Genomic DNA, 6,906 nt, shown 5'->3' on the forward strand with positions numbered 1-6,906 from the left:
TATTTACACCCAGTTGTTGTCCTGTTGTATTCTTTTGACGTAGAGACTGGAGATCCATTGAATCGAGAAGTCATGGCTTCCGATATGAGATTGATAAATTTGGCAATGAAGTAATTCATTGTTGTCCTCCTAGAGGACTGGTGCCCCATTTCAACGAGAGTAAATCATTAAATATAGCGTTAACGCTACAGGTGCTACACCAATAAAGTTGTCAGTAGTACCACTAACACTTATCATTCTATTTTTAAGACACGTTTTTAGGAATTATTAGAGCATAGCAACAGTTCACTGCTGTAGGACAAAACTGTACACATTGATGGCAAAAACTATAGCTGTGTGTGTCGTTCATGGAGGAGTTGGTCCATACTTCTTCTCCGAAAGGCTTTTACAGCAGATCTGTGGGATACCAACACCCCCCACTATAGTAGATAAAGTTGGTGACGATAGCTTAAGGGAAGAGTTCATCAAAGTAAGTAGTAGATTAAAGTTATTACACATTGAATGTACAGTCTGTTGTGACACATCCCTCAAGCTGTCTTCTATTAACTTCTTATTAATCTTAATCCCCCCCTTCTATTCATGGTGTATACCTATTTACATCTATATAGGGGAGATATCCTTATAAGCCAATTTTGGCTTCTTGGCTCTCCTACACAATGTTTTAATTATCCTTGTTGTTTTTATGTGCAACTCCCTCACTCACACACTCTCTCTCTCTCTCTCTCTCTCTCTCTCTCTTTTCAGATACAGGAAGCAACAATGGCAAACGGTGCTATTGCAGAGGCAGCACACAGTCTCAGCATTATAGGTGCTTTGAGACATGTATCCAGCCTGGAGGAAAGGGACTCCCTTGTCCAGTCTGCTGCAGACTTCTTTGTCAATGGAAGGATGCAGACTGCCCTGGACCAGTAATCAAATCCCTGACCTGTCTCTGTTCAGATAAATGAAACATGTCATTAGTTCAGGACAACTTACACATTATGTAACATATTTTACAGATTTGTTGAGGGGTTAAGAACCCTTGGTTTACTGGAGGAGCTGAGAAAGAATCCAGCAGTGTTCTACAACATGTTTGTCAGTGAGGAGACGCCACTTCAGACGAAGGACCTATGCACTCCATTTGAAGTGGACTTCTTTGTGCAGGGCAGCAACAGAAGAGCAAGAGAAAACATGACAATATGCTATTGGCGTGACTGGTTAATTGAAATCGATACTATTAGTATATATACTATTAGTAATAATGTCATGTACTTCATAAGTACAATGATTTATGGTCATGTGTTGATCAGTCCAAGACCTAGTCCTAAAATGTCTTGTTTTGTCATTTTGTCCACAACTCAAAGCTATTCAGTTTACTGTCATAAAGGAGTAAAGAAACCAGAAAATATTCACATTTAAGAAGCTGAACTAAGAGAATTTTGACTTTTTTTCATTAAAAATGACTAAAACCAATTAAATGATTATCAAAATAGTTGGAAATTAATTTAATAATTGATTACTCATTGCAGTTCTATCTTCAGCTCCATCAAGGAGTGAAGGATATCACAGACTGTTAGTAGTACTCGTTTCATTCTACCTAAACAGCTAAGAACCACTTTCTTGTGTTGCAGAAGGAGAAAGCAGTCCACTCACCCTTGAAAATGTATTGGAGTTTACCTCTGGAGCATCAACAGTGCCTCCACTGGGATTTCCACACCGTCCACAAATTCAGTTCTTGCACGAAGCCAACAAAATCTTTCCAGAGGCAAATACCTGCCTCATAATCCTCCACCTACCCATACATGATGATTTTGACACCTTTGCAATCTGGAGTGTGACCAGTAAATGTAGAATTGAACTAATAAATTGATTTTTATTTTATGTCAAAGAACGTTTTAAGTTTGCTATGTTTTAAAATCCTGGAAACAGGACCTTTTCCTGCAATGTTATTGCAATGTTTTGCAGAGTTTTCACAATGACAAGAAGTTTGCAATGCTTACAGAGTTTTACTATGTCTACAATAGGTACACCTCTGTAGTGTGACCATTTAATGTAGAACTGAATAAATAGATTGTTTCAACCTTGACTTTGAAGTTTGTTCAACTTGCCCACTGCTGAAATATAGCATATGTCAAGTTTTCTTTTGCTAACATGCCTCTTACAGCATTACCCCAGTGGTACTTACTAGATTTTGTCATGAACTTTCAAAGATGTCACAGTAAGTATAGCTCCACCATTGGTAAAACAGGTGAGAAGTTATAATAAACTTTGCCAGTTTATTATTTTTTTAATAACATTTTAAGTTTGATCTGTTGCAAAACTTAAAATCCTGAATAAAGGAACTTTTCTTGGAATATTTTAAATATACAGAAAATACATAACCAGTGGATTCAGAGACAGAAGTACCCCAAGTTATGTCCATGTCATTCTTTGATTTCTGTAGAAAAAATAAGACAACCAGTCATAAACAAATATTTACAAAGCTAACGTACAATGTCACTGACAAAACCAGGTATTTTACTTATAATATATAATGCCTTTAATATGAGGCAAGTAAGGAAATATAGACAGTTCCGACTAGAGTTGAAGAGTATGGAGTTACTGCTAAACACTGTAGATTCTATGAAAGCTGCTCCTTAATTTTAACCCCAAAATTAAAGAAAAATGACAGTAGGCTGGAGGCATGATGTCTGATTTCTCTTTTTTCATATTCAGCGAATATTGATTTCTTTCTGGAGTTTAAAAGTAAAAGCACAGGCAAAGTACAAACATCAATTATACATTGATCCAAACAATGAAACATATAATGTTCCAAAATATATAAACCGAAGTTCAAGCAATGTCATCTGCAATTTCAAAATTGAAGCACAGGGGCCTGAAACATCCCAGTATGGTGCATTTGCATAAAATGTGGAATCCTACCAGGTTCAACTACACAGGAAGATGAGAGGCAGGAAGTTTCCTGATGTCATGAACAGATGCAGCATTTCAACAGATGAATTAAGACACAAATAGATACAGCAAACCATTTCTCAGTTTACCCTACAATCTGGTGAAAAATCAGGGTCACTTCACAGAGATGAAGATCCTATTGGGAGTAAGCACTCAAACATGTACATGTAAGACATTATGCACACATAGGCCTGCACACAAACAGAGCATCACCTTAAATACTTCAAATGCAACCCCAGAATGCATTACACAGCAGTAAGTTTATGGAAAAGTAATATTTAGTCTTTGATATGATTGTTGTGCCATGTGTAGCTAAGTTGCACTTAACTGCAGCTACACTGTAAGTTATGTCACTAAACTTTACACTACATGCCTTGGTTACTCTCAGTGATCACAGCACAACGGTTGCTTGTTTTAGACCTTAATTAGACTGCCTGTCAAGTGTAACAAGTCACACAGCATTAATTACATTAAGATCCCAGAGTGAACAAATGTCTAAACCTTATAATACAGTAAGAGAGAGTAAGAAGAGCTTACTGCGCTAACCGGGCTTCAGGGAAGGTTTCGCGAGTGTAACATCATGTGCTTCAGGGAGACGTGGCTGAGTGAACTTTCTCCGGACTCACATGTCACACTGGACGAATTTCAACTGGTACGGGCGGACAGGAAAACCACGGAGTGCGGTAAGAAGAAGGGAGGAGGGGTTGCTGTGTTCGTTTATGAGAGATGGTGCCACCCTGGACACATAAGTGTCAAGGAACAACTCTGCACTAGAGACTAGGAGCTGCTAGCGGTTAGCATGCGGCCATACTATCTCCCGAGAGAGTTTTCACATGTCATTGCGGTGACTGTGTACATGCCCCCCTCGGCCGTCGCCGCTGCAGCCACAGACGAGATCCATAGTGTTGTCTCTCAACTCCTAAACCAGCACCCCCATTCCATCCTCCTCATCTCTGGGGACTTCAACCACACGTCCCTGTCCTCTGCTCTTCCTACCTTCACCCAGTATGTGGATTGTCACACCAGGGACAATAAAACTTTGGACTTGTTGTATGCTAATATCAGAAATGCATACACCTCATCCCCCCTCCCCCCGCTGGGACGCTCAGATCACAACGTCCTTCATTCCAGCAGCTGTCAGACTCCACAACTCCTGCTCTTCTTGACTATGTGCAAACTTGCACTTTTTCATGTACATATCGTGTGTATTGTGTATATTGTATTTATTAGTGTATATTTGGTATATTTTTGTTGTATATTTCCATAGATGTTTATTCTATAGATGTTTATTTTCTGCTGTGGTAAATGAATTTCCCAGTTGTGGGATAAATAAAGTTAATCTAATCTAATCTAAAGAGAAAAATATCTCCTGCGCTCTGTCTACAGCGGATGCATTCAGCTGTGTATTTTATGTTTTAGGTTTCCATAACATTTGAAATTTCTGTAGAGCATGCCAGATACTTTATATTCAAATCAGAAATGTGATCAATGGCATGAGAGATTGATTCATTTTGCTGTTGACAGCAGATTGAGATTGCGCTACAATTACAGCTGGGAGATCATCCTCATCAGTAGTGGATAAAGAGTCAATTCCATGCTGTGCCAGAATTGCCTCCAAATTTTGTGGTCTGTAGGGATTTTCCCCGAAAACATTGTCAATAGCTGCACTGTCCATAGCCGGTGTTTGGTTGTTTTCTGTACGCAAAGCATGGTTGTTCCAGGCCTCCCTAAAGCACTCAAGGCTTTTTTTAATCTCAGGGAGAAAGATTATGTGAAGAGAAAGCTTGTGGACATCATTACTGGGATCCAGAAGCTGTGAATCCTCAAGAGAGTAGAACATGCTGTAAAAGGATTGCAACAGATGCAAAAACACATCCCTCCAGAGATGTTCAATTCTTTGGTTGTGGACTGATTCCCCTGTAATGAAACTGTGGCGTTCAATACCCTGCACAAGATTCATGAACAAGGTCACCTGAAAGTTTTCACCACCATAATCTGATCAGACTCTGAACAGTATTCCATAGAGTCACGTGGCTCAGCACAGTGGTGGCACTGTTGTCAGTGTTGCAATTCAGAGAAGTGATCAGCCAAGAGTGTCCATCTATGGCACCATGAACTGGAAAGCCCCATCTAAAATGGTGAATTTTAATTTAATTTTGCTTATTAAACAAATTTGAAGTGTGAAATAACAAACCAAAAGAAGGCATCAAATAATTAAAAGGTGTTATGACAATGCAGTGTTAAATGTCATCACTGTCTTTTTTTATTAGGCTACCACAAGAAATATTTGAGTGGCAGCCTACATAATCAAGACAGACAAAACAGGCTGCCAGGGTCAAAAATGTTTACACTTTAGCATCCCAATTAAATAGGTATTTATCAGCTGGTTGCATTCACGTATAATTGTCAGTAGCTCTGATTCATTGTGTGCTGCATGGCCAAATGTCGAAAAATATGACCTATAAATGTGACTACATCATTACAGTATAGAGGTCATAGACTGTGGTTAACCAACATTTTTACCATGATGAATTTATCTTGTGAGGAACATATTTCCATCTATGTGCCACAGGCTGTTAGGGTAAGGTGCATGATACACCCGTCTTGCCACAGTGCCATCTCCTAGCAGTAGCTGCTGGGTTTACCTGAGCCAACATCTCTCACACCCTACGTTGTGGAACCAGCAGTCCATCTACGTGTAACAAGGCTCTTATCATCTAAAATAGTAATAATGTCTGTAATGCGACTATCCAAAAGATGCAACAATTAGCCGCTGAGAGGGCTGCATAGGGAGATCTGTCCGACACGCTGTGTACAAAGCAAGAACAGGAATCGGCATCTGCGTCTTACTTGGCATTTATTTACAAGCACATAAACACTCTCTATGTCCATAAACTGGACATAGAGCGGTCAACAGAAAGTATTGGCACCCCATCTCACCCTCTCTCTGTATCTAGCAACAAAAAAAACTCTCAGACAGGTAGAGGTGTGTGTGGAGACAACCATTCAGCCCCCATGACACACACACACCCACAGCTCCACACACACACACACACACACACACACACACACACACACACACATTACCCCTGGTGAGAAAGTGAGTAAAAACAGCACTGCTCCTACATTCCGGCCCCTAATTATTATAACATAATAATTATTATAACATAATAATTAGAGAATAATAACAGCAGCACAGAATAACTCATTGCAACATATATACAAACAAGATGAACAATTAGATTTTACCCTTTTTTTCACAAATATGAGTATAGTTCATTTTCAATGTCCTTAAACGAGCAGGTTTTTCACGTGTCTTCAAGTGTCTCTAGGCCAGAGGTTCTATAATTTACGGAGTCTAGATCAAGTGTGGTCTGTGGTCACAAGTCACATGTTCAAAGTCAAGTCAAGTCAAAACAAGTCATGTCAACAAGTAGCTCATCAGGTGTTGTCTGCTTCCCGAAGCAGACAAATCTTTGTGACAGGCCTGTCCAGACAACTTGTCCTTGTCTTGACCTTTACTTGTCGTACGAGTCCTTTGTTATCTGGAACAGCTTCAGAAACTCTCCCCATAATCCAAGAATTTCGCGGTGCAGTCATCCACGATGAGTATGATTTCCATAGAAATGAAGTTGCGCTTAACTCTGGTCCTCTTTTGACATTCCTGAAGCTGCGATAGATATTCCTTTGTGCATCTTTTCCAAAACAAATTGGACATATACTGCAGTTGTTGCCGTCTGTGGACAGCATACAAGTCCTCCTTTTGAGAGAGTCCAGGTGGCAATAATGGCTGACCTTTCAGGAGCAGGAGGTGATTAGGAGTCAGGGCCTTTGCCTTTGTTATTGGTCTGCTATTAAGGATACCTTCTACCTCACAGAGCACTGTGTGGAGACTTTCCTCATCAAGAGCTTGTACCCTCAAGGTAGAGTTAAGGACCTTTCGAATGGAACGAATCAATCTCCGTGATGGGAACC

The 6,906-nt window shown here is 39.8% G+C and overlaps 2 pseudogenes; one reads left to right on the top strand and one right to left on the bottom strand.

Moving 5' to 3' along the window:
* The window catches only part of LOC147818473 (uncharacterized), a 15,061-nt pseudogene extending 13,110 nt beyond the window's left edge, over positions 1 to 1,951 (top strand).
* Positions 1,952 to 4,346: 2,395 nt separating this feature from the next.
* LOC147818474 (uncharacterized) lies at positions 4,347 to 5,648 on the bottom strand (annotated as a pseudogene).
* Positions 5,649 to 6,906: the final 1,258 nt, after the last annotated feature.

Source organism: Seriola lalandi, unplaced genomic scaffold, assembly GCF_002814215.2.
Source record: "Seriola lalandi dorsalis isolate HSWRI2012SDOR001 ecotype SW California unplaced genomic scaffold, Sedor1 jcf7180002054578, whole genome shotgun sequence".
Taxonomy (NCBI): domain Eukaryota; kingdom Metazoa; phylum Chordata; class Actinopteri; order Carangiformes; family Carangidae; genus Seriola; species Seriola lalandi.